The 24,452-nt window shown below is 40.5% G+C and overlaps 2 pseudogenes; both read left to right on the top strand.

Annotated features, from left to right (window-relative positions):
* The first annotated feature begins 2,967 nt into the window (after positions 1-2,967).
* On the top strand, positions 2,968-3,405 carry LOC119825761 (annotated as a pseudogene).
* Positions 3,406-9,732: 6,327 nt separating this feature from the next.
* LOC119825042 lies at positions 9,733-10,141 on the top strand (annotated as a pseudogene).
* Positions 10,142-24,452: the final 14,311 nt, after the last annotated feature.

Genomic DNA, 24,452 nt, shown 5'->3' with positions numbered 1-24,452 from the left:
TATCCCATGTGTTTATAAACAACTGACCTGTGAGTGAACTTAACAGATACAAACCAACGTGGCCAGAGCTCACACCTCAACCATTTCCGTTAAGGCCTTACAATACCTAATCACTATGCATCTATGCTAATGTCTCCATGGCTAGGTACCAGACACTCAAGGGAAGTTTCTGTGCTCTAGAACTCACAGGAAATAGTCAAACCAGCCAGTCCTGAATCTTACTTATCTGCCTTGCCTCTTGCCAATCTAAAAATTTTACATTAAAGACATTTATCACAGACCATTTTCTGCCTCTATCTCCTGCCCCACCCCATGGGACAAAACTGTGGAAACTGAATGAGAAAATGATAAATCATTGGGCTATTCAAGGACACAAAAAAATTAAAAAGAGCCTTTCACAAATACAATAAGCCTTTCTTGTGAACTCAAAGTAGTAAATGGGAGTTAGCGTGGTTAAGAGTCTTCTTTGTGCTCTAATAAATGGATGTCAAGATGCTGTTTCCCCAAACTACTGCACCAAAACAGCTTCTGAGCCATGACAACCCCAAGCAGTCCACTCAAACAAGGCTGTCAGGGTTCAACAGCGTTATGATGTTTCCAAGTTAAAGAAGGCAAGAAGTCAATCAATCTGAGGTATTGCAGGGTTGAGAGAGGGGAAATTCAAACATTCCATTTTGTGTGTGAGTGCCTGACCAGTTTTGATATATCACATCAGGGTTTCCATTACTATGGATCAAAAAAAGCACCGTAAATACATGGCAAAATCCTATTGCTAAAGACATCACACATTTTGGCTGCAGGATATGAGAAATCAATCTCAAACTGACCAGGAAAATCCTTCCCTGTTTAATAACTCTCATAATGCCAGAAGGTGCTATACAGGCTGCTGGGTGAGGAAAAATATCAATGGTCTTATCTGGTACAAACCCTTTGTGCTACAGTACTGATATAGTATGTTACATATACAGTATAACCTACCTACTAGTACAATGGCGGCATGACTGTCATGGGTATATAACTGCTTTCTGATTAGATTTGAGGCCGGTTGCATGAAAGAGTTCCATTCCTGGTACTATAATTATCATCAAAACCCATAACTAGGGATATCATAGGCCCTAGGGCAGCACTTGCTAATGCTATTATGATAAATCACCACACCCTCTAAATATTTATATTTATAGCCATAGACATGAACTACATTCAACTTCTTTGTCAGAGAAGTTTCTTTTGCAATGGATACCTGTAAATGGAGAGATGTATAACTGATCACAATGATAAGAATACGATACTGAATGTTCAGCCTAAATGGATTATGTACTTTACCTGTTCCCTCAACACACGCTACCTAAACTCACAAAACATCATAATGGAGAAGGTGGAAACAATGCAAGATCTAAAGGATAGAGAAGAACATTTTGAAAAAGCTTTCATCTGGATATGGCATGACCATGTTAATCATGAACTCACAGTTGCTATGGTTACCTGCAGAAGGTCAGCACAAGATTATGCTAGTCAAAATCCCAGCATAAACTGGTAGATGACCTCCAGGCACCATGCTCTACTGAAGAACGATAAGCAGTGGAGAGTTTCTAGGGGGAGAAGAATCCTTTTCTCTTTTATTTTTCCTTTTTTTAGGATGTGATCTCTGATAAGTTTCATGTGCTCCAGTGGATGGTCCCACGTCCATGAACATATGGGCAGCACTAAATGGACTTAGTGGGTTATTGATTTAAAAGGCAGAGCATGACATTAGAAGGGCATGGGGCATGTTTTGAAGTTGTGGGGGAGTTAAAGGGAGAAAAATGGGTAGATAGGACCATATTTCCTTGTATGGAATTATCAATAATACAGAAAAAGTTTAAAAATATATTAAGAGCTTTCTACCCGCATCAGTTCATATAATACTCACCAGCACAGTGTTGGGTCAATGAGTCTCACTTCTTAGACAAAGATATAATGCTTCCATGTCAGCTTTTGTGTCTGTACTTTGCACATCATATTCTATCCACTAGCCACCAACATATCCACAAACATGCCAGGCAGTGGTGCCAGACGCTTTTAATTCCATCACTCTGGAGGCAGAGGTAGGCGGATCTTTGTGAGTTTAAGGCCAGCTTGGTCTACAGAGCTAGTGCCAGGGCCAGGACGGGCTCTAAGGCTACACAGAGAAGCCCTGTCTTGAAGGGTCAAAAAAAAAAAAAAAAAAAAAAAAAAACCCAGCTACAAACAACTCAAACTCTTTAACCAAAACTGCTACTTGAGGTGAGGTAATTCAAATATTCAAATAGGTGCCGCACAGCGCCCCACCCCCACCCCCCAGTCTGCGCTCTGTGTGCTAGAACCCAGTTCGCAAGCTTCGGGCAAGGGGCTAGAGGTTAAGAATACACACACAGAGACAGACCTTCCAACACTGGTACCAAAAGCCCCTCTTTAATAGCACCATGGAGTCTTAAATACCCTACAGTCAATGGACAGCAGGTGAAAATCACATCCTCTGATCCTCTAGGCAAAGCACAGCTTTTAGTAACTTCAATTAGAAGGCTCTAGACAGGGAAGAGCAGCTGAAGGCCAGGACTCATTAGTCCCAATAAATAGGTATTTGAGTTTATGTGTCACCTTATTTTTGATAATAAACATTAGGGTTTCAGTTAGTTTCTGTCATGAAATCTAAGTTCAATTTTCAGCTCAATCCAATGTGACAGTGGTCATCCTCCAGTATCCGTGTCATTTCCTGTATCCCTATAAGGCCATGTTTGCATTCACGACATTGTGTCCTGACCAGACTCCACGACAGAGACCCCGCCTAACACTGAGATGTCCCTAGCTCAGAATGAATAAACCAGATAGAAGGCGAAAAGAGGTACAGAATAAATATGGGCTCAAATTTGAATTTCATAAAAAACAATAATGATGTTTAAGATCAATATCCCCACCCTTTCCCCTGCCTAGCAGCGCGGAGGCCGCCTGATGCCTGGAGTTACTGTAAAAGACGTTAACCAGCAGGAGTTCGTCAGAGCTCTGGCAGCCTTCCTCAAAAAGTCCGGGAAGCTGAAAGTCCCCGAATGGGTGGACACAGTCAGGCTGGCCAAACTTAAAGAGCTTGCCCCCTATGATGAGAACTGGTTCTACACATGAGCTGCTTCTACAGCACGGCACCTGTACCTGTGTGGTGGTGCTGGGGTTGGCTCCATGACCAAGATCTATGGAGGACGGCAGAGAAACGGTGTCAGGCCCAGCCACTTCAGCAGAGGCTCCAAGAGTGCAGCCCGCCGCGTTCTCCAAGCCCTGGAGGGACTGAAAATGGTGGAAAAGGACCAAGATGGGGGCCGCAAGCTAACACCTCAGGGACAGAGAGATCTGGACAGGATTGCCGGACAGGTGGCAGCTGCCAACAAGAAGCATTAGAACAAGGGATGCTGGGTTAATAAATTGCCTCATTCATAAAAAAAAAAGATCAATATCCCCCATACAACATTTAGGTTATATTTATATCAAGCAGCAGTATTGACTCTCTGCTGGAAATAAAATTTTACCCCATGTATTGTATTTTACCTGTTAATCTTAGCCCAAAATCTCTAAGAGAATCTGACTCCCTTCTGTGGAGTCATCAGGAAGAGAAATTGCTGAGGAAGAAAACTGAACCTTATTTCTCACACATCTGCTAAAATGGAAAAATGCTACAGAGATCCTGGCTCCTCTGGTCTGATTTCACTGCCACAGCACACCCTGAGTAGTACAAAAATGTTTCTGGGGGGGCATTCCACCAGATAAGTCCCCAGGGAAGGAGAAAGAGAGATGGTGTGGTCATTTGTTTCTGTCTCATCCGGACCCTCAACAAGCTCCACTGAACCTCAGGCTTGGCATTTGCTGTCTTTTCAATGACTCTGTAAGAAGATAAAAGGAAAATATGATACAGCAAAGGAGAAAAAAAATGGTGTGCTAAAATAAACCCCCAAAAGTTGCTCATCACATCAGAATAGGTTTTACTGTATTTATTTCTCTAATTTTTGCCTTATTTTCTAATAATAAATAGTTATTTTATAATAATAAACAGTTTTGGGAAAAATGGAGGTTTTGCTTGAGACTGCTCAGACAGGCTTATGTTTTCCCCACCGTATTTCTAAACTCTTCCTGTGGTGGCTTTGAAGCCAATTTCTGTTTTAGATTCTCAGTCTTTTATGATTGCCTGGTCCCACCAGATATGGAAGCATTCTTTTTGTCAATGTTTCCCCCAGGAATAATTCATTTTTAAAGAAAACTATGATTTATTTATCAGGATTCGGGCTGCTATTGCTACACATCGCTTGCAAATATTTTATGAAGTGCCCTTTTTTCCCCGTAACTCTAAAACTCATAACTTGGTTCAGTGAGGGTGAGAGCTTTGACTGAAAGATGAAAATGACAAGGACAGTCTCACACAGAGCGTTAAAAAGGGCTCTGACTTGGGGAAATATTGGTGGTTTGGTGACATCCATCTGCATGCATTTCTAGAACAGCAAATATCACATTGTTCCACTTGCCAAAATGTCATAAGTTTAAAACTGGCTTCGAAAAATGCCATCAATGCTGGCTGTGAAATTTCCTTTGACTTAAGTGAGAGAACAATATTACATGCTCTCTTTTGTGCGAGAGCTGCTATTATTAAAGCAATTTAAATCAATGTCAGTTTTTCTGGGCCAGTCTTATACTCCGAACGCCTGATTACAGACTCGGAAGCAGTGGAGTCAATGAAGATACTTAAAGAGTGTTTGGAAGGAAGAAGTGTGGAGGGCATCCTATAACTGACTCTTTAGCGCCTGCTTTTCACCATCTTCATCCCAGAGATCTCGGTCTAGTATTGCTCCGTATGTAAGAAAAACATTAGCACAATATGGCAATGGCAGTAGTAGGGACCAATTTACTATAAAATTAATCAAATAAAAATAGGATAATCAGAAAATCTGACACTAATGAACAGATACCAGAGATTTAGCAGAATTACTGCATGTCCAGTAAGAATTGATGAGCAAAAATTGATGAGCGGAAGAAGAAATAACATTTGAAATGGCTTACATGCTTGGATGCCAGGAACTCAGCATCATGAGGATGACATAGCCTTGGCGTGCACTTCCACCTCTGTAGTACCATGATGCTCTGATCATCAGGCAACTTTCATCTTGCTTTCATGATCCATCAGTAGATGACAGAAAAATTATTTACACTTCAGCTTCTGATATCTTTTAAGCTTGAAATATTTACCATAATACTTTGTTTCCGATCATACTTATGGTTGGAATAATTTGTATTGATGTGGACGACTTTAAAATTAAAGACAAATAAGGCTGTGCTAAATTAAGCATAAATAAAACCATACTAAGGCATATCAAAATTAATCAGTTGACTAAAAGCAATTTTGAATGCAGAAAAAGAAAGAGGTTCGTTAGAGGCTAAAAAATGATTTGATAATGGGGAGCTATAGAGGCCAGGAACAAACAAAACAAAATCTTCAAATTGCTGATAAGAAAACCCCTGTCAGCCAAACACGTGTGTCTCATAAGCATATATTTCACAACAAAGGCAGATCTTAGCATACAGAGCCTTACCAATAGAGACATAAGTGACCTCAGGGCATTCTCTTAAGGGAAGCTACCCAAAAGCAGAAAAAGAAATACCACAAGCTCCCACTTGTGTGTGGAATCTAAAAGATTCCAGCAAATGCACATCAGACGTCACAACTTTAAAGTTCCCCTTTTAGCATTTAACAAATAAACAATAAATTATAAAGGACATAAAATATATTGATAACCTTAACAAGCACACTAATCTAAATATTTGTGACTAACTTTATATTTTTAAGAGGCAAGAGACAGTATCAGAATCATGCCAAGTACCATATTCTATTCAATTATTTCAAGAGCATATAGGACATACTCAAGAATTAGAGACTAATCAATATGACAAACAGGTTCTAGGCAGTTCCAAAGCTGAGCCTCATTCATAGATGACAGAAAGCAGGCAGGAACAGGGGCCCTAGGGTCAGGTTGACTTAATAAAACCCTGGTTATACAGCCTGGGGTGTAGTACTTAATCTCCCACAATCCTTCCCTTTCTCCTCTGAAAATTGCAGATAATGATGACACATGGCTCGTCGGGCTAAGCAAGACATTAACATCAGAGTTTTCATCCCTGTTGCTACACTTTATCAAAAGCAGGAACTAAATTTGCTCTACATGTCTGTAAATAAATACATTTTGATTTGAAAAGTGCAGATCAATCAAACTTGTGATGATCACAAAATGCCTTTGAACACTGTGGAAGTTAAACCTGGAGATTTATCTTGCAAAGCTACTGAGATAAGATTGAAAAGTTCAAATCACTACACCAGAGCTGAGCCCCCTATGGTTCAGGAGTCTCTGCCTAAATATATATATATGCCTGAGCAAAGTTTTCAATTTGTTCCTTTTTGAAATTCATTGCTTCCCCTTCATTGCCCCCAAATATTTCTTATTTCTTTCCCTAGGTTGCCAAAGAGTATTGATTTTGATGATGAGAGATTTCTCTCCAGAGAACTCAGAGGAGTTTTTTTTTTCTTTCTTAATAATATCTGCTTTAAATGTCATTTAAGCTGTTTGTTTTTCTGGTCACTGTATGTATAGATAGCAGAAAAAGAACCTAAAAGACTGACACAAGTTGAGACTATCTGACTCCTGATGGAACTGAAGTTCGAAGTAATTTCTCTCTTCATTTGCTTTGACTTCCAATCTCAACAAATCCAGTTTTAAAATAACTTATCCACAATCTTACTTCTCAATACATGCTTTTCAATAAATTATTCATAACTAAAAATTGTAGAGTAGCTATGACATATAATTTAGATGTAATTGTCATTGATACTAACTATAAAAATCTTCTTAAATAAGACATTTTTTTTCCTATTTAGCATGGTCTTATTATAATAGGATCAATGAAGACAAATACTTGACTTCTACTTTCATGGGAGAAAATACAGCTGTTAAATTGGGGGCAGCCTCTTAAAGGTTGCCTTCAAATCATAAGAAAAAGGTGATCTACAAAAATATTTCCTTTACATTACATTTGTTTAGCAAAATTTCAAGCCAGAGAAGTGATTATTTTCAGTCCACAAACATTAGGCTTATGGTTAAAGAGCTTTTCATTTCCGAAACAGGAGGCTCGTCCTAGAAGAATGTTGGCTAAGAATGCAGAGCTCTAAGCCATCACAATTCCTCAATTCTGGAGGCAAAGCATCAGAGAAAAGCAGCTGAGGCCTGGAACTTCTTCCTTGGGATGTATCGCTGCACATGCTCTGTTATTGCCTTCAGAAAAATGGCCGGATGGAAGAAAGAGGTTCAACCTCACACACACAGAAATCTATGTGAAATGTGTCCATGGTTGTTTTTTATCTTCTTTGTACTATAAGGAATTTCAAGACTCTTTGCTTGGCTTCTGAATGACAGCACCTAAACCACAATCAATGATTTTGGTGAAAGCAAATCATGAAATAGAGAGATGAACATGGTCCCCAAATACTGTAGGTAATTACAAACACCTATAGGTGAAGGTGATGCTTCTGTCATTCACTCATGGTTTGCTGTTAAAACATCCCTCAACATCTTACCAAGATGCTAGCCTCGGTATTTGTCAACCTATAATATTTCTATTTAATTTCTCCACATGTTAATAAACTGCCTGAGAGTAAACATGAATGTATATCCTGGATATTTATATTAATTTCAGTATGTTGTCCATTTTAATATTAATTTATGTTCATCAGCATTAGAATATTAAAGAAAGCAAAAACAGCTTCAGTTTGTCAGTGAATTTCAGCTCTTGATAAACGAAAAGGGTGTCAAATACCCATGTTGAATTCCTTAAAAATAAAGGCTCATCTCCCAGCACCAGTAATGTACTTTATCGCATCCTGGATTTCACGGTCTGAAATGATTAGCAGCTCACCAAGAACTGTGAGAATTATTCAAAAGAACTAGAAAAGGGGAAGCAAGATGCAGTGAGAAAGTCATATAAAGAACAGTGAATTATACTTAGGTACTTTGTGCCACAGAGCCCACAAAGGGTGGAACCCATTGCTTTTTCTCTCAGCTCAATGAGAGGGATGCTTTGTCAAGCATTTCTGATAGTAAGGCATCCTGCTGATTTTATTTTGTTAAACAAGGAACAAAGCACATTGCTTTATTCACAAGACTGCATTAAAGTCATGGACACTCAACACAGAAATCAACTGGAACAAGTCATAATTGTTATATCTGCCCACCCTGAAATGTCACCAGCTACAATTAATGTAGAACTGAAAGACAACTGGCAGAAATATGACTAAAATGAAAATTGCATGCCAATGTGATTATGTATATGAATCTTCAATAATCCATAATATCATGATATTCTACTCACTGAATAGTGTCTCTTTATATAGTAACATGGTAATTGTTGGGAAATGACTTGTGGGAATTTTAAGAGCTCTCTGAATCATGCAGTCAATCTAAGTTACTTTTCCCATTAGGATGTACTGTGCGAAATCCATATTCAGTCACCACTTTACAGAGATAGATTGCAAATGTGAGTTTAAACAAGAATATGTACAGATCTTGTTTTTCCTGAGGAGATGAAAGAGTTTTTAAGAAAGCCTCAGATCTGCAGTGACCAGACTATGTGTCTCAAAGACAAGTCAGATTGACACCTGTGGCCTTAAGTGCCCAGGTGTTCCCAAGGCTCCTAGTCATGACCTGTCCCTTCCCAGTTCCACTCTCATGGGCCACAATTGGGAATCCATCTGTTATTTATGAACTCATCTCTGTCATATAATATGTACAAATAAAGAATGAGGCAATAAAGTGGCAAGGGAATGATTTCATCATTAGTAGGACTGGCAATACAGTGATGTGGTTGAAAATGTAGACTCTGGTTACACACAAACTGTGGAATTGCCCCTGACGTTTACTATGAGGATGGTGACAAATACGTTCAACTCTTTGCACTCAATTTCTTAACTTGCAACCTGAGAAAGGACCATCGTCTTGGAGGTCTTCCCATCCCATTTCCCAAAGATATACCCTCCTATCATGCCCTGCACCCTGTGAGATGATTCAAGAATGTAAACGATGAGAACAAGAAACAAGTTTGAAAAGAAGAAAGCACGTTTTATCTCCTCAACCCTGCAAATTTTTCCTTATTCTCTGTTCTTGTTTGAATCTTTAAAAGTCCCCCCAACCAACCTCCCCCCAAAAACCTTCATGAGTTTCAGGCCAGGTAACCAGTGTTTAGAGATGGGCCTTTTGTAGGTGATCCGACCACAAATTTCTGAGATTGTGAATGGATTTATCCACTTACGCATTCATGGTCTTTGAAGAAGAGCTTTACTACAAGTAGTTTCTTTGCTTCTCTCCCTGCTTGCATGAGTAGCCTTATCTATCACACAGTCCTGATGTGATGACGCTCTACTTCGGCTTCCACGCAAGTGTGTGTCCCTAGGCTTTCTGGTTCAGACCCACTGTGCTTCCCATTTTCATCTTCGTCCCCTATGTGGATCCTGGCTCGCCAACCTGGAAAGGACTCACGCGGCAGGTTGAGCAAACCTGGCATGTGCACTCCGGAGCGAGCGGAACAGGCCACTTGTGGAGTTTGTTGGTAACTGAGGCCAGGCAGGGGGATTGTGTGCCTAACGAGGATTCTTAAGGATGTAGGCCTGGTCTGCTGTGAAGCGAAGCCTGGGTTCCAAATATGTACATGCAGGTGGAGACACGAACCCGTACCATCTCTTCCATCTGAAGAGAGCTCCAGGCATCCGTTCTTGGTCCCTGTTGTTCTAAATATTACCCACTGACCTGGCTGCTGTCTATTACAGTGGACTGGTGGTCCTGCTGAAAGACATCCAGGATGTGAATGTGGAGGAGGAAAAGGTCCGTTAATTGGGAAGGGCTACACCGTGGCGCTCCGGTTCACTAAAGACTTCTCCAACCCCCTTACTCAGAGTGCAGTCATGGGCCAATGCAGTGGTGTGGAAGCCCTTGCCAAGCTCATCACTATCTTCTTGGAGCTGCACAGCCTGGAGTGGTCACGAAGCTGTGACAGTGAAACTGATGGCCCTGGTGACCGTCAGTTTCACTGTGACCATCAGCTGACAGTGTGAAATGGCTGCTGGTCAATGTCACCCATTTCTGACATGTCTGCAACTGACTTGTCAATTAGGAAGGTGCAGGCCGATCTTGGGCACCTGCCTATGGCTCCTTTGAAGTTCTTGTGTTGACCGCCTGCCTTTTGCCTGTTTGTGCTTCTGTGCTTTACAGAATCATGGGCTCGATGTTGTCCAAAAATCCCGAAAGGCTGCACCTATCGGAACACTGGAAGTGGGTGCCACATCCGGAGGAGAGCAGGATCTCGGAGATTGATGCCTTCTCCAGAGTCAGACTGTGGTTCTGGCTTAGGCAGCACAGCCTGGTTTGGATAGCCTCACCCAAGGGCAGCTGAGGTATAAGATGCCAGTCTTTCTTCAACATAGGCCTACTGTCCGCCTTCAAGAGGCCTTGCCACACCAGGCTACTGTAGTCAAGACTCCACTTCATAGTGAGAGTGAGAGACATCCACATGCGTGTAAGGAAGACCCACTCCTGTGCATAGTGATGCTGACTTGCTATAAATCCTGATGTCTTCTCTTCTTGACCACTCCTCAAGATGGACATTCTTGGAGGCCAGGGGCTTCCCTGAAGACAGCTTGAATGCTGAATGCCCGGGTGCTGCCTGGCTGTACTCAGAGTGCTGCTGACTGCCCTGTTCCTGTCTAGACCGCTGAGATCCCAGAAGTGTTGTAGCACCTCTGTTAGGAACAGAAGGCCCTCCCAACCCAAACTGGGAAGAAGCTGCCAGTTGAGGAAAGGCCACCTCTTCTAGCCTTTGAGAACTGCAAGCTGTTTTGCAGATATTGAGTCTCAGCCTCTCAAGCTTTGAAAAGACCTGAAGATGATAGGCATTTGATACACACACACACACACACACACACACACACACACACACACACATAAATTCCAGCCTTAAGTGAGGAAGGAAGACAGTTCAAGGTCAGTCTGAGGCACTGCCTCTTCTAACAGAAGTTGGTACCTGCCAGTGACATCCCTTTTCTGCTCTTCTAATTTTCTTCTAAGTGAACTCAAGTCCCTCAAAAGTACAGTGTCACTACATTGCCAGCATGGCTTCCAGGCCCGAAAGCTGGGCAGATGTCTGGTTTACACATAGCCCCGCCCCCTACAGCTGTGTGCCCATGCCTGGCTAGGTAGAACTGGGAAACTGAGGAGTGGTACAGACAAAAAAGTCAAGGCAGCCTTAAGGCCGCTATACTGGGGCTGAGCAGTAACTAGTTAGGCCAGAACCTTTAATAGGTCTTTTTTTGACATGACTGCTTCCAGTTCTGACTTGGGGAACATGGTCCTCTGAACATGCCAAAGTGAGCTTTTGAAATGGTCAAGTTAGACATTTTTTCCCACAAATGAAAAGTGTGAACTATAACTGTTGGGTTTTGGTTTGTTGCCTACAGATTCTAAAAGTGCTTTAGAAACGGGAGGAGGAATCTGTCTCTCGGGAGCTATCATATCCTCTTCCTGTATTTCCCAGTGCTAGGACTCATAAGCCAGGGTGGTGGTAAAAAGCTGATTCAAGTTTCTGTTAGTGGGACTTCTGCTTCTACTGTTTTTGATTTCATAATTAATAAAGCTCTACATGAAGATTGAAAAGAAGATATATGTCAGAGTGGGAATCGAAGACATACACAGATACGTAAGCCCTGTGGCACTGCTGATCTACGTTCTGTAGCAGGTATTCTCTGCAGATGACCTTGGGCTACCTGACCCAACAGAGGCTGTGCTCCTGCTCTGCCAGCATGACCCCTTTAAAGGACGGAGGGGGTAGTGGCTCTCTCTCTCACTCTCGGGCTGGGGTGGATGGTAGAAGTGAAGCAGGCGGCTTGCTGTTGGTGCTCTTTCCCCTTGGGCAGAACAACCATGGCGGCATCTAACCTGTCCTGTATCAGTGAGTGTTCACCCCGATTATACATCTAAATAAGTTCTTTGGAACCTCTCCCAGACTTTCGTGGACTTTTGCTGTAACCAGGAAGGGACACGAACCCCCCCACCTTCTCTCGTTCTCATTTTTTCCACTCAGAAATATATTGCGATCTCTTCAAAGAAATGAAAGCAAATTCACAGATCAAATCTAATTGAGATAATATTGATGGCATTGCCTACTCCAGAATGTGGCTCTCTCAATTCTCATACAGACCAGCAGTGTCTAAGTTCTTGCCATCACACATCTCCTCTAGTTAAATCTAAAACCTACCAGAAGTTAGGTTGATCTTGATTGCGGCTGCTCATTTGACTTGTTGAGTAACAGGACTCAGTACAGACACAAGAGCAGTAAGACTTGCTGGGCATTCAGCTTCCCTGGCTGAATAAAATAACCGCAAGGAGGCGCCATTAAATCAGAAGGACGCAGAATGTTCTCACTCGCCAAACAGACAAGTTCAAGGCTAGCAACATCAAAGGGTTAAGTGACAAGTCTCCTGAAACAGCACATCTAGCCAGCTAGGCCAATATCAAATTATTCATGTCATTGCTATCATAAAAATGCTACAAAAACCCTAATAGCACACTCCAGCAATGAAGGACTTACTTAGTCAGCAGAGCAGTCACAAGGCCTTACATTTTAAAAAATTTCCATTCATGGTAACTTGTTTTCCTAACTCATTTAACAATTATGATTATTCATTTTGTTTGAGATGACATACAAGCAGTTTCTAAATCCACAACTTCCTTATTTAATCCCCAATCCTGTTAGACTTTCAAATAAATAACAGAGATATGGACCACTTATGATGACAGCAATTCAAAGAACCTGGTACTACTGGCTTCTGATGGTGAAATGTTAACTACCTTCATTCTCGCTTTCATTTCAGTGAAGTAGGTCAGCATTCACAAATACTCCATGCCCTTTGACTCACTGACATGTTGGCCTAGTCTTTTTGTTGTTGTTGTTGTTTTTAAATATGTATTTATTTATTATGTATACAATATTCTGTCTGTGTGTATGCCTACAGGTCAGAAGAGGGCACCAGACCCCATTACAGATGGTTGTGAGCCACCATGTGGTTGCTGGGAATTGAACTCAGGACCTTTGGAGAAGCAGGCAATGCTCTTAACCTCTGAGCCATCTCTCCAGCCTTGGCCTAGTCTTTTTGAAAGTAACACGTACTAAATAAAGTGTAAGGGCAACGTTTTTTACTAGTTTCCTTGATCCCCACAGACAGAATCAAGCCAGAAGAGGAACCCCTTAAAGATATCATCCAACCCAGCTTCTGAAAAAGGAAAACAAACAAACAAACAAGCAAATAAATAAATAAATAAATAAATAAATAGATAAATAAATAAATAAATAAATAAGTGGAGATTCTCAACAACCAACCAAAAAACGTTACATTTACCTGAGCCAGGTATTAAAGAACTCGTTGTTCTAAAACCCATTAATTGCTAAAGAAGTCTCCTCTAACTCTTTTTTCTTCAACCCCCTCCTCTAACTCTTAATGTTAAACTATCCATCTGCTTGCATTCTCTGCAGCTCAGCTCCCTGAGGCATTCACTTTTGTAGGATGAGGAATTCCTTAACTCTAGAAGCACAAAGAAAAGCCAATAAGATTCTTTTAACTGAATGTGTTGTTATTATGCCTTTTGACATCTGTGATGTATAAAATAGTAAATACATTATTTGAACCATGATATATATTTAATGACCCTAAGAAACAGATAAAGAGATGATAAAATCTTTGACTAAGGTCCTGTTCATTAAGAAAATAGCAACCACTGTGTGGAGAATGTGTTTTCTATGCAAATGGTGTAAAGAACCCTTAACACGATGAATGGCTAAGAAAAGGTTTGGGGTGATTTTGTGCCTGGCAATTACTATTGGGTATGTAAATATCTATTGACCGGCAACTAAAGAATACAAAAATGCAACTTTGGTACCAGGACAGATGCTTAGGATCCAAAAATTAACAAAAATAATTAATAAAGAGAAGGGAATAATTATAGGGAGAAAATGCTTTATCGCTCCTGGCCAACCCAAAACAAATATACGAATGGTGAGAGGAAATGCCAAGGTGAGGAATTCAGAAAGTTAATGTAGTATTTATCTTTCCTTCTGCACATAGCCTCCCATGCAGCACAAAGCAGTGGATGTGAAAAATGAATTCCATATGGGAAGAAAGGACACCTGCTAAAATCTTGCCCCTGGAGGACTTGAACATAAAAAGAAACTGTGGGAACAATGCCTCTATGAATGCTTGAAGCGCGTGTGCCTTTCCATTCTCCTATCCTCATCCCTCTGCCTCCCACTCCCGCCTCTTATGCCAACATCTTTATCAGCTTTTGTTTTCATTTTGTATAACAAAAGCCAAGGAAGAATAGCAGAAATGATTACGTAAATGCAAAAGAAAATGTCTATTTTTGACCAGAAGTGACATTACTCTCTGCATTCCAACTGGATCTGATTCAAAAAGCAAGAGGAGAAGGCGGAGAGAGGAGGGAGCTTAATTGAAATATAAAATGAGAAAGGATGTAAACTGTGCTTTTTCTTTTAAACAGGAATGAAATTTACATTTTTGATTTTTTTTTTTTTAAATCAGAGCAGCTAACATTTCAGCAAACAGCCTGCTTCTGTTTTGCCCAGCCATCATGGAAAGCAGTGTAGAGCAGACGTTGCTTTTGGTTTAAAATATGGCAGATTGGGAAATGTTTACCATTCACAGGCATATATTGAAACTACCATTATACAGATTTGTTTAACCAGGAAACAGGGATTCTAAATTTGCTCCCTAGTCTGCTACTACCATTGACTCAGCTTCTATACTGCTAAACCACTTACTGTTCAAGAACTGGTTCTTCTTTAAAGCTTTATTAACCATGAAAGTTCATGAATACCAGCACAGTTTTTCTGCTAATCTCATAAGGGGCATCTTAGCAGTGTTTCAGATCTACTGTGTTGAATTTAAAATATGTATGTTTGTTTGGTACATATCTTAAATTCTAGCACTTGGGAAGCAGAGGCAGGTAGATTTCTGTAAATTTAAGACCAGCATTGTCTACACATCAAGTTCCAAGACAGCCAGGGCTACATAATGAGACCCTGTCTTTAAAGAATAAAATAAATAAATAAATAAATAAATAAATAAATAAATAAATAAGCCAAGAACCCAGGAACAACCAGTCCTCATGTTTTTATGTTTAAGAACATTATTGTATAGATTCTATTTGATTGATATATCATATTTCAAATATCAAGGAATTGTTTTCATACGTCAACATCTGCTCTAAGCAGCTAAACTACAATTATCAAAATGAGTGCAAATACCTTGTTCATGAAAATTAGATATTCACAAAGAAATAAGATAATATTGTGGCTATGACATGTGCTATCAGAAACAAAAAGGAGGGGAATGTTTCAAATGTGACTAAGGAAAGGATAGTCAAAAATGGCTTCTCAAAGAAGCAAGAGTTGAGGCTATGCACAAACTGAGGAAGGGAACCAAACTTGTCCAGATTTTGGAGTGAAATAGTCTGAGTATATAAGCAAGAATTTTCAAAGCCCCATTTGAGCAGTGCTTTAACTGTAAGGAAATATGACAGACTAGAGCAAAGCTAACAGTGGAGAAAATAGCAAGTGATTTGATTCAAGGGCTGGGCATGAGATGAAATAGTCTGCCGGGGACCAGCCATGCCAAAAATACCTCTCACCAGGGTAAAGGCATGGGGATTTAGAAATATAGTAAAGAATATGAGATGTGAATGAAAATGATAAAATGGAGAAACATATAGGATAGTATCAGGAGGGAAATACTGAAAATTTGCTTAATTTCCAACTCTTTAAAATACCCCTGACCTTAAAAGGTAGGAGTAAGACAAAAGACAGCATTAACATGATACAAGAAAAATGAAAATACCAATTGGAAATTGCAGGCTACATTCATAGTTAAACATTCTGTTACTAGAACAAAACAAGTCATGCTTACACCTCAGACCAAAATATTCTGTAGGCAAACCACTCCCTAGGTGGAATCCCAAGTTATCTCCATAGAGGGAACTGAAACAGTTGGATCCTTAGACTTTTGTTTGAGGTAGGAACAATTTACTTCCCTACTCCTGGAGTACAACTTCTATTAGCCACACCTGTAGATAAAAACCTTGAGAGAGCAGAACTCTCTGGTCTAGGTAGGACCTTTGTCTGAGGTAGAAGCACAATGAAGGAACTAGAGAAAATTTCAACTCTCTTTGCTCAATGTGGAAATAGGCTCACATTTCCAGGCCTCCACAGTAGACAGGGCTTGAAGATGTGTTTGCAAAAGCTAGAAAGATTACCTTGTCTTCTTCTTCTTCTTCTTCTTCTTCTTCTTCTTCTTCTTCTTCTTCTTCTTCTTCTTCTTCTTCTTCTTCTTCTTCCTCCTCCTCCTCCTCCTCCTCCTCCTCCTCCTCCTCCTCCTCCTCCTCCTCCTCTTCTTCTTCTTCCTTCTTCTTCTCCTTCTTCTTCTTCTTCTTCTTCTTCTTCTTCTTCTTCTTCTTCTTCTTCTTCTTCTTCTTCTTCTTCTTCTTCTTCTACCTTTTTTCTTTCCTGCAGCTAGGAAAGTGTCAAGCACTTAAGTGAAAAGATTATTTTGTTGTTGTTTTTGCTATTACTATTATTGTTGTTGCTACCATTGTTGCTGCTGCTGCTGTTGTTAAGACAGAGTCCTCTGTAGCTCAACTGGCCTCAAGTTGTCTATATAACCAAAGCTGCACTTGAATTCCTAATCCTCCTGAATCTCTCTCCCAAGTGTTGATATTAAATGAATACAGCATGACAAAAGGCTCAAGGATGCTGGTCAGTGAAGGCTGCCAGCAGAATCTCAGAGAGCTGAAGAGAGAAGGAATGTCTTCACCAGTAGCTTTTCTGACGAACTGGCTTTCTTCTGTGTAAGCTACATCTCCCATTATTGTTCCTCTCAATATTATAAACTATAGCTTCCAAGCCTGAAATAGGAATGGCCTGGGACTTTATAGCATACACTGGAGTGTGATGTGCCTTCCCTACCCTTGCTGTGAGTTTTAGTCCCTTAAATAAACAAGCCCTTTTTTTCACAAAAACTCTGATAATTCACTCATGATGAATGCGCCAACTTCTTTCTTGTCTGACCTCCAACTGATATGTAGAGTAGGGAAATAATTTGTGGTTTGATTCTAAGGATTACAATGCATGCGAAATGACACAGTGTACACAGTATGTACCCTGTGATTATCATGTTTAGGAGAAATAACTGACTCATTAATGCATTGAACATCACTTTCGTAGTATCACAGTTACACTGAATATTGATGCTTCATAGCTTTCTTGGTTATTAGTCAACAGTGACCACGAAAAGATACAGATTTTTGACTGTAGACTGTAAAAAGTAAATGTGGTCAAATAAAATAATGAATTCTCTGTTTCATCATCCTGCCATGAAAATGCAGAATGGCATGTCATGAGCATGAGTGAGATTAACTGAGACACTCTGATTATGTTACAGCAGGTGTAATTCCATGCACAAAATTAAAGCTCATAAAGAACGAATGCTGTAAAATTAGTTTTTGCCTCATTTGTATCCACTTGATAAATGTTATAAACAAAAAGGAGCTTTCAATTAACTAAAAATGGTGAGCCAGTCACCAAATAGTCAGGAAGATGCTTCTTTGCAATAAGACATTAAATAATTGTTTCTCCCTAAAAAGTGGAAATACTGAAATCTGTATGACCAAATATTGTAGTAGGAAGGCAGCTCGTTTGTTTTCTGGCCACCCAGACTCCAGAAATAATCACAATGAAACTATATTATTTGCAATACTGTTTGGCCAATAGCTTAAGCATATTTCTGGCTAACTCTTACATCTTAATTTAACCCATCTCCACTAATCTGTTCATCACCACGAGGTCATGGCCTACCAGCAAAGTTTCAGCATGTCTGTCTCTGGCAGAGGCCCCATGACTTCTCCCTTGACTCTGTAATATTCTAGCTCTTTAAGAAACAAGCCACACCCACTCCCTTCCTCCTTGCAGCCTCTGCCCCACTCTCCTCTCTTCCTGTCCTAAGAGGCAGCTTCTGCCTCTCTCCCCACTTTTCTTCTCCACTTCTCCCCATCTCTCTCTCTTCTTCACCTCTCTCTTTCTCTCTCTTACCCCTTCTCCCCTTGTTCCTTCCCCTTTATAACTCATCTAATAAATATCTAACTTTACATGGTATGTCTATCTGTCTCTCTTGCCCACCTGCTGCAGTCACATGGAACCTGTGTGCCTTTCCTGCTTGAGACCCTGGCAGCTTGCAGCAGACCCTTCTGCATGGTGTGCCTATCTGTTGCCCCTTGTCCACCCGCTGCCCACATGGCTAGCTGCTGGGGATGCCCAGAGGACCAGCCACCTTGGTTTGTGGGGACCTGCAGCAAATCCATAACAGACTCCACCTTCCTTCTCCCAGCATTTAGTTTCCCCTGACTAGCTCTGCTACCCTATCAGACCAAGCCAGATTCTTTATTAACCAATGGTATTAGCAGCATACAGAGGGGAATTCCACATCAAAATATCATATCTGAATATATACTACTGTTTTATGAATACTTCAGGCTTCCTCAAATAATATTCAAATGGATTTTTCTGATTAATTTGTTGTATAATAAAATCAGAAAAACATTTATGTTGGGAGAAGAATGCAGATACACATGCAGATGTGTGCAGAGGACAGAAGTTGACCTCAGCTGTCACTACTCAGAATTCATCTACTTTGTTTTATAAGTTAAGATCTTTCCCCCAGGATCTGGAGCTCAAAGATTATGCCAGACAAATGCCAGTGATTCTCCTCTCTCTATCTCCCACTCTGAAACCCTCTTTTTTTTATGGTGTTGGGGTGCTCATGCTTTCTCAGTGTGTTCTCCTACCAGCCATCTCCTGAGACTCCAAATGGGAAGACATTTAATTGAAGTTCAGATTGTGTATAAACACAATTGTGTACGTGCTATTATCTAATTGGAATTGCCTCCAAGATCATACTTTTTAAGTTTACCTGTCTAGATCTCAGCAGAACTTTGGGTAGAAATTGTGAGTTTGCTCAATAGGAACGGTCAGCATGGAGTCCCTCAAGTCAGGTTTCCCTCTCTGCTCCATGTGAGTTTTAGTGCATTTTTTGTTGTTGATCACAGCAGAATTAATCAGCTGGTAAACTGGAAGTTTTGCATTTTCATTTAACCTTGCCCTCTGCAGGAAAATTTAATCATCCTGATGAAATTGGACATTCCGTCTTGAAATTAACATGGAGCTAAGTATAAAGTTGGAAATTACAGGCTTGAGCTGTGTACAAACTCACACCCTGTCATTTTTCCTTCTTACCTTAAGGGAAGAATATTTCTATTTGGAAGGTAAAAGTTTCCTCTGGCAATGAATTTACTGAAACCAGTAAGCAAAGCTATTGGAGGTTTCTTGTCAAATGGTAGATGTCAGGAGAAACCTTCTGGGGAAAGAAGTGGGATTGCGTGAAGCTGAACTGGGGAAAGAGAAAACATTTAACTCACATTGTCTATCCCGAGGCTTAAGAATTTTAAGTACAACCCTTCTAATAAATCACTTTGCTTTCATTCTGCTATAATGGATGGTCGCTGATGTTACAGAAAACAATAGAAAAATACTTCTTTTTCTTTCAAAAATTATTTCTACATCCTGATCACAGTTTCCCTTCCCTCCTCTCCTCTCAATGCCTCGCTCTACCCTGCTCCTTCTGTTCTCATCCCCCAATACATTCTCCATTTCTGTTGAGGAATGGGCAGCTCTCCCATGACTCTCAACAGAACACAGCATATTAAGTTGCAGTAAGGCTAAGTACCTCCCCATGGATTAAGGCTGGGCAAGGTGACACAGGATGAGGAGTAGGGTCTAAAGCCAATAAAAAAAATCAGAGACAGCTCTGCTTCCACTGTGAGAAGTTCCACAAGAGGACCAAGCTACACACTAACTTATGTGTAGAGGACCTAGGTCAGTCTCATGAAGGTTCTTTTGTTATTGGTTCAGTTTCTATGAGCCCAGGTTAGTTGATTCTGTGAGTTTTCTTGTGGTGTCCTCGACTCCTCTGGCTCCCACAATCATTTCTCCCCCTGTCCTAAAGGATTCTCCAAACTCTGCTTAATGTTTGCTGTAAAAATTACTTTGTTTCCATTCCAACATGACCTGTTAGAATAAGCTGCATTTCTGTGGTTATAAAACTTCCCTCTTGGATGAATAACTGGTTCCTTTCAATTCTCAACCTTAGAATTGGTTTATTCTTTATTTGTTCATCTATTGAATATACATTTATATAATGTTAAAGTATTAAAAAATAGTGCCAAACAAAAGAATATAAAAACATATTAAACAGATATGGTCGGATCTTTTCACGGAGAGATGAATAGCCTCTGAGATGCAAGCAGTATTCCCAAGCTAAGGAAAATAACCATTTACCCACAGTTATATCAGGATTCTGCAGAAAAGATAGGGGGAAAATGGACCTTCACCCTTGACACATTTTTATTTTGCCTAGTATTTATGCTAAGTATAAAAGAGACTATCAAAAACAAAAATAATAGAGAATGCCATGATACCGATATGAGAGACTTGGTCTATTGTCAAATTCCTCCTGCCTGGGAGGTTAAACCAATTGCTGTACTTCAGAGAGACGCTTCACAAATAGAATTTGACAAGGGCAGTTTTTCCAGCTGAGGGCATTAATGTACATGCATTGTTTGCAGCCAGTAAGTGTACAACACATCTTTTGGAAATACGCCAAAATTTTTATTCTTTTTCTAAATGTTTCCTGCTCACATTCTTTAAGAAATCTACTGTGTCTGCCTTTTGAAGCACTTAGAGCATTTAGGGTTAACTTCTCAGAGCATGACAACTCTTAATGACCCAATTTCTAAATGAAAAGTGAAGAAAAACAAATTTCACGACAAAATCCTGCAAGCACAAAAGCAATGACACTTCTAAAGTAAGCTCACGCGCAGCTCGAGGGTATCCTTAATACCCACAGATCTTGTCTTCTTATAGATTTAACAACTGGGCTTTAATCTGCTTAAGTTCTGGTACTCCTCTCTTCTTCTATTCCTCCAGATAGAATTAAACAAGCTCACAGAGACATTGCTGTCCCTGAGATTACAAATTAAAGAATTATGAATCAAAGGAAGATAAAGAAGTCTTGTGACGTTAGTAATGCTTATAAGTGGCTATTTTAGACTGTTCAAAGTCAGAGGTGAGTTCCATGGAATAGAAATAAGAGAAACTTGCAACTGTCCATTCCAAAGGTAGAGACTAGGAAGCGGGGCCAGAGGACATGGAGGAGCCAGCTACCCTTGTGAACTAGCTCTGTTCTTCACCTAGATTAAACATCTTTGGACATAGTGCTGTCCCCATTTGCCCCATCATGGTTATCCTCACACGAGGGTTATATATTTCCCCCAGCAGTTTTCGAATACCTCCTCTCTTTTCAGCATTTCATCTATTTTTATAATTTATTTAATTTTTATTTTATGTTCATTAGTGTTTTGCCTGCACCCACGTCTGTGTGAGGGTGTTCCAGGTCCCTGGAACTGGAGTTACAGACTGTATCAAGCCAACATGTGGGTGCTTAGACATTAACCCAGGTGCTCTGGAAAAGCAGCCAGTGTTCTTAACTGCTCAGCCATCTTTCTAACCCCTCTTTTCAGTATTTACAATCTGATCATATCAGCAGAGTGAATGTGTCTTGTAATCCTGGAAAATATTTACATTGGTCAAGACAAACACCATGCTATTTACATTATTAGTACACCAACAGCTATTTAAAAAGTTAGCATAATTTATAATAATTTAATCCATATTTCAAAAAAAATAGAATCTTATTTTTCAAGAAGGTGAATCCAAAGAAAAACATGTAGTTATCCTCCTGGATATTGGAAGTAGACAAGATTGCCAGGCAAAAATTGGGAACTTGGGGGTGGGGTGGGATGGGGGTATGGGGGATGGGGAGAGAAAAGTGTGAAGTGGAGGATGGGGAAAGCTTGGGGGAATGGGATGGTTGGGATATAGGAAGGGTGGATGTGGGAACAGGGAATTATATATCTTAATTAAGGGAGCCATTCTAGGGTTGGCAGAGACTTGACTCTAGAGGGGTTCCCAGGTGTCCAGGAAGATGTCCCCAGCTAGTTCCTTGGGCAGCTGAGGAGAGGTAGCCAGAAATGTCCAGATCCTATTGCCATACTCATGAATATCTTGCATATCACCATAGAACCTTCACCTGGCGATGGATGGAGATAGAGACAAAGCCCCACATTGGAGCACCGGACTGAGCTCCCAAGGTCCTGATGAGGAGCAAAAGGAGCAAAAGGAGGGAGATCATGAGCAAGGAAGTCAGGACCGTGAGGGGTGCGTTCACCCATTGAGACAGTGGGACAGAACTAACGGGAAATTACCAAGTCCAGTTGAAATGGGACTGATGGAACAGGCGACCAAACCGGACTCACTGAATGTGGCTGACAGTGGAGGAGGACTGAGAAACCAAGGACAACGGCGATGGGCTTGAACTCTACGGCATGGACGGGCTCACTGTGAGCCTTGTCAGTTTGGTTGCTCACCTTCCTGCACTTAGGGGGAGTTGGGAGGACCTTGGACTTAACATAGTGAAGGGAACCCTGATGGCTCTTTGGCCTGGAGAGGGAGGGAGTGGGAGTATGGGTGGAAGGGAGGGGAGGGGAGGGAAGGGGGAGGAGGAGGGGAGGAGATGGAAATTTTTAATAAAAAAATGAGAAAAAAAATAGAATCTTATTTTTAAATCACGTTCAAGATCATTCTTAAGAAAACTGAATAACTCCAAAATTGCAACATTAAAATATTAACAAATTCGTTGTTCAAGTTTTCTTATAGTTCTGCGCATCATTCCAAACTTTAAAAAATAATTTACCAAGATATTCTCCAAAGCTACAGAGAAACCCAGTCTCAATGAACCAATAATAAGAAGAAGAAGATTTCCTTACACCTGTCAGAATGGCTAAAATAAAAAACACCAATGATAGCCTTTGCTGGAGAGGATGTGGAGTAAGGGGTACACTCATCCATTGCTGGTGGGAATGCAAACTTGTGCAACCGCTTTGGAAAGCAGTGTGGAGGTTTCTCAGGAAATTTGGGATCCACCTACCCCAGGACCCAGCAATCCCACTATTGGGAATTTACCCAAGAGATGCCCAATCATATTACAAAAGCATTTGTTCAACTATGTTTATAGCAGCATTATTTGTAATAGCCAGAACCTGGAAACAACCTAGATGCCCTTCAGTGGAAGAATGGATGAAGAAAGTGTGGAATATATACATATTAGAGTACTACTCGGCGGTAAAAAACAATGACATCTTGAATTTTGCATGCAAATGGATGGAAATAGAAAACACCATCCTGAGCGAGGTAACCCAGGCCCAAAAAGAGGAACATGGGATGTACTCACTCATAATTGGGTTCTAGCCATAAATAAAGGACATCGAGCCTATAATTCGTAAAAAATCCTAGAGAAGCTATATAAGAAGGTGAACCCAAAGAAAAACATATAGTTATCCTCCTGGTTATTGGAAGTAGACAAGATGCCGGACAAAAAATGGGAACATGGGGGTGGGGTGGGATGGGGGATTGGGGGGATGGGGAGAGAAAAGGGTGAAGTGGAGGATGGGAAGAGCTTGGGGGAATAGGATGGTTGGGGTTTAGGAAGGGTGGATATGGGAACAGGGAATTATATATCTTAGTTAAGGGAGCCATTTTAGGGTTGGCAGAGACTTGACTCTAGAGGGGTTCACAGGTGTCCAGGAAGATGACCCCAGCTATTTCCTAGGGCAGCTGAGGAGAGGGTGCCAGAAATGTCCAGATCCTATTGTCATACTTATGAATATCTTGCATATCACCATAGAACCTTCACCTGGCATTGGATGGAGAAAATGACAGAGCCCCACATAGGAGCACCAGACTGAGCAAATCTATAATAAAGAATAATAATAAAAAAGAAGAAGAAGAAGAAGAAGAAGAAGAAGAAGAAGAAGAAGAAGAAGAAGAAGAAGAAGAAGAAGAAGAAGAAGAAGAAGAATTTACCATTAGGAATAAAGCCCAAGCTTTGAAACGACATGCTAAAACTAAAGCCATTCAGGCTGTCTTCAAAGAGAATTGTGTTATTTTTCAATGATGCTCAAATCTGTGAAAGTTAGGTTTCACAACAATTAGTTTCTTCTCAAATGAAAAATTCATCCTGACAAGTAGCACATGTTCTTATTTCTTGTGTAACCAAACTCCACTACCTGCAGGAAATAACCCAAAGGGTACTCAAAGAAATTAAATTTGGCTTCATTTACAGCCTCTGGAATATTAAA

This window comes from Arvicola amphibius, chromosome 10, assembly GCF_903992535.2.
Source record: "Arvicola amphibius chromosome 10, mArvAmp1.2, whole genome shotgun sequence".
In the NCBI taxonomy this organism is placed as follows: Eukaryota; Metazoa; Chordata; class Mammalia; order Rodentia; family Cricetidae; genus Arvicola; species Arvicola amphibius.
The sequence above is the reverse complement of the archived record's forward strand: the minus strand, read 5'-3'. Positions and strand labels throughout refer to the sequence as shown.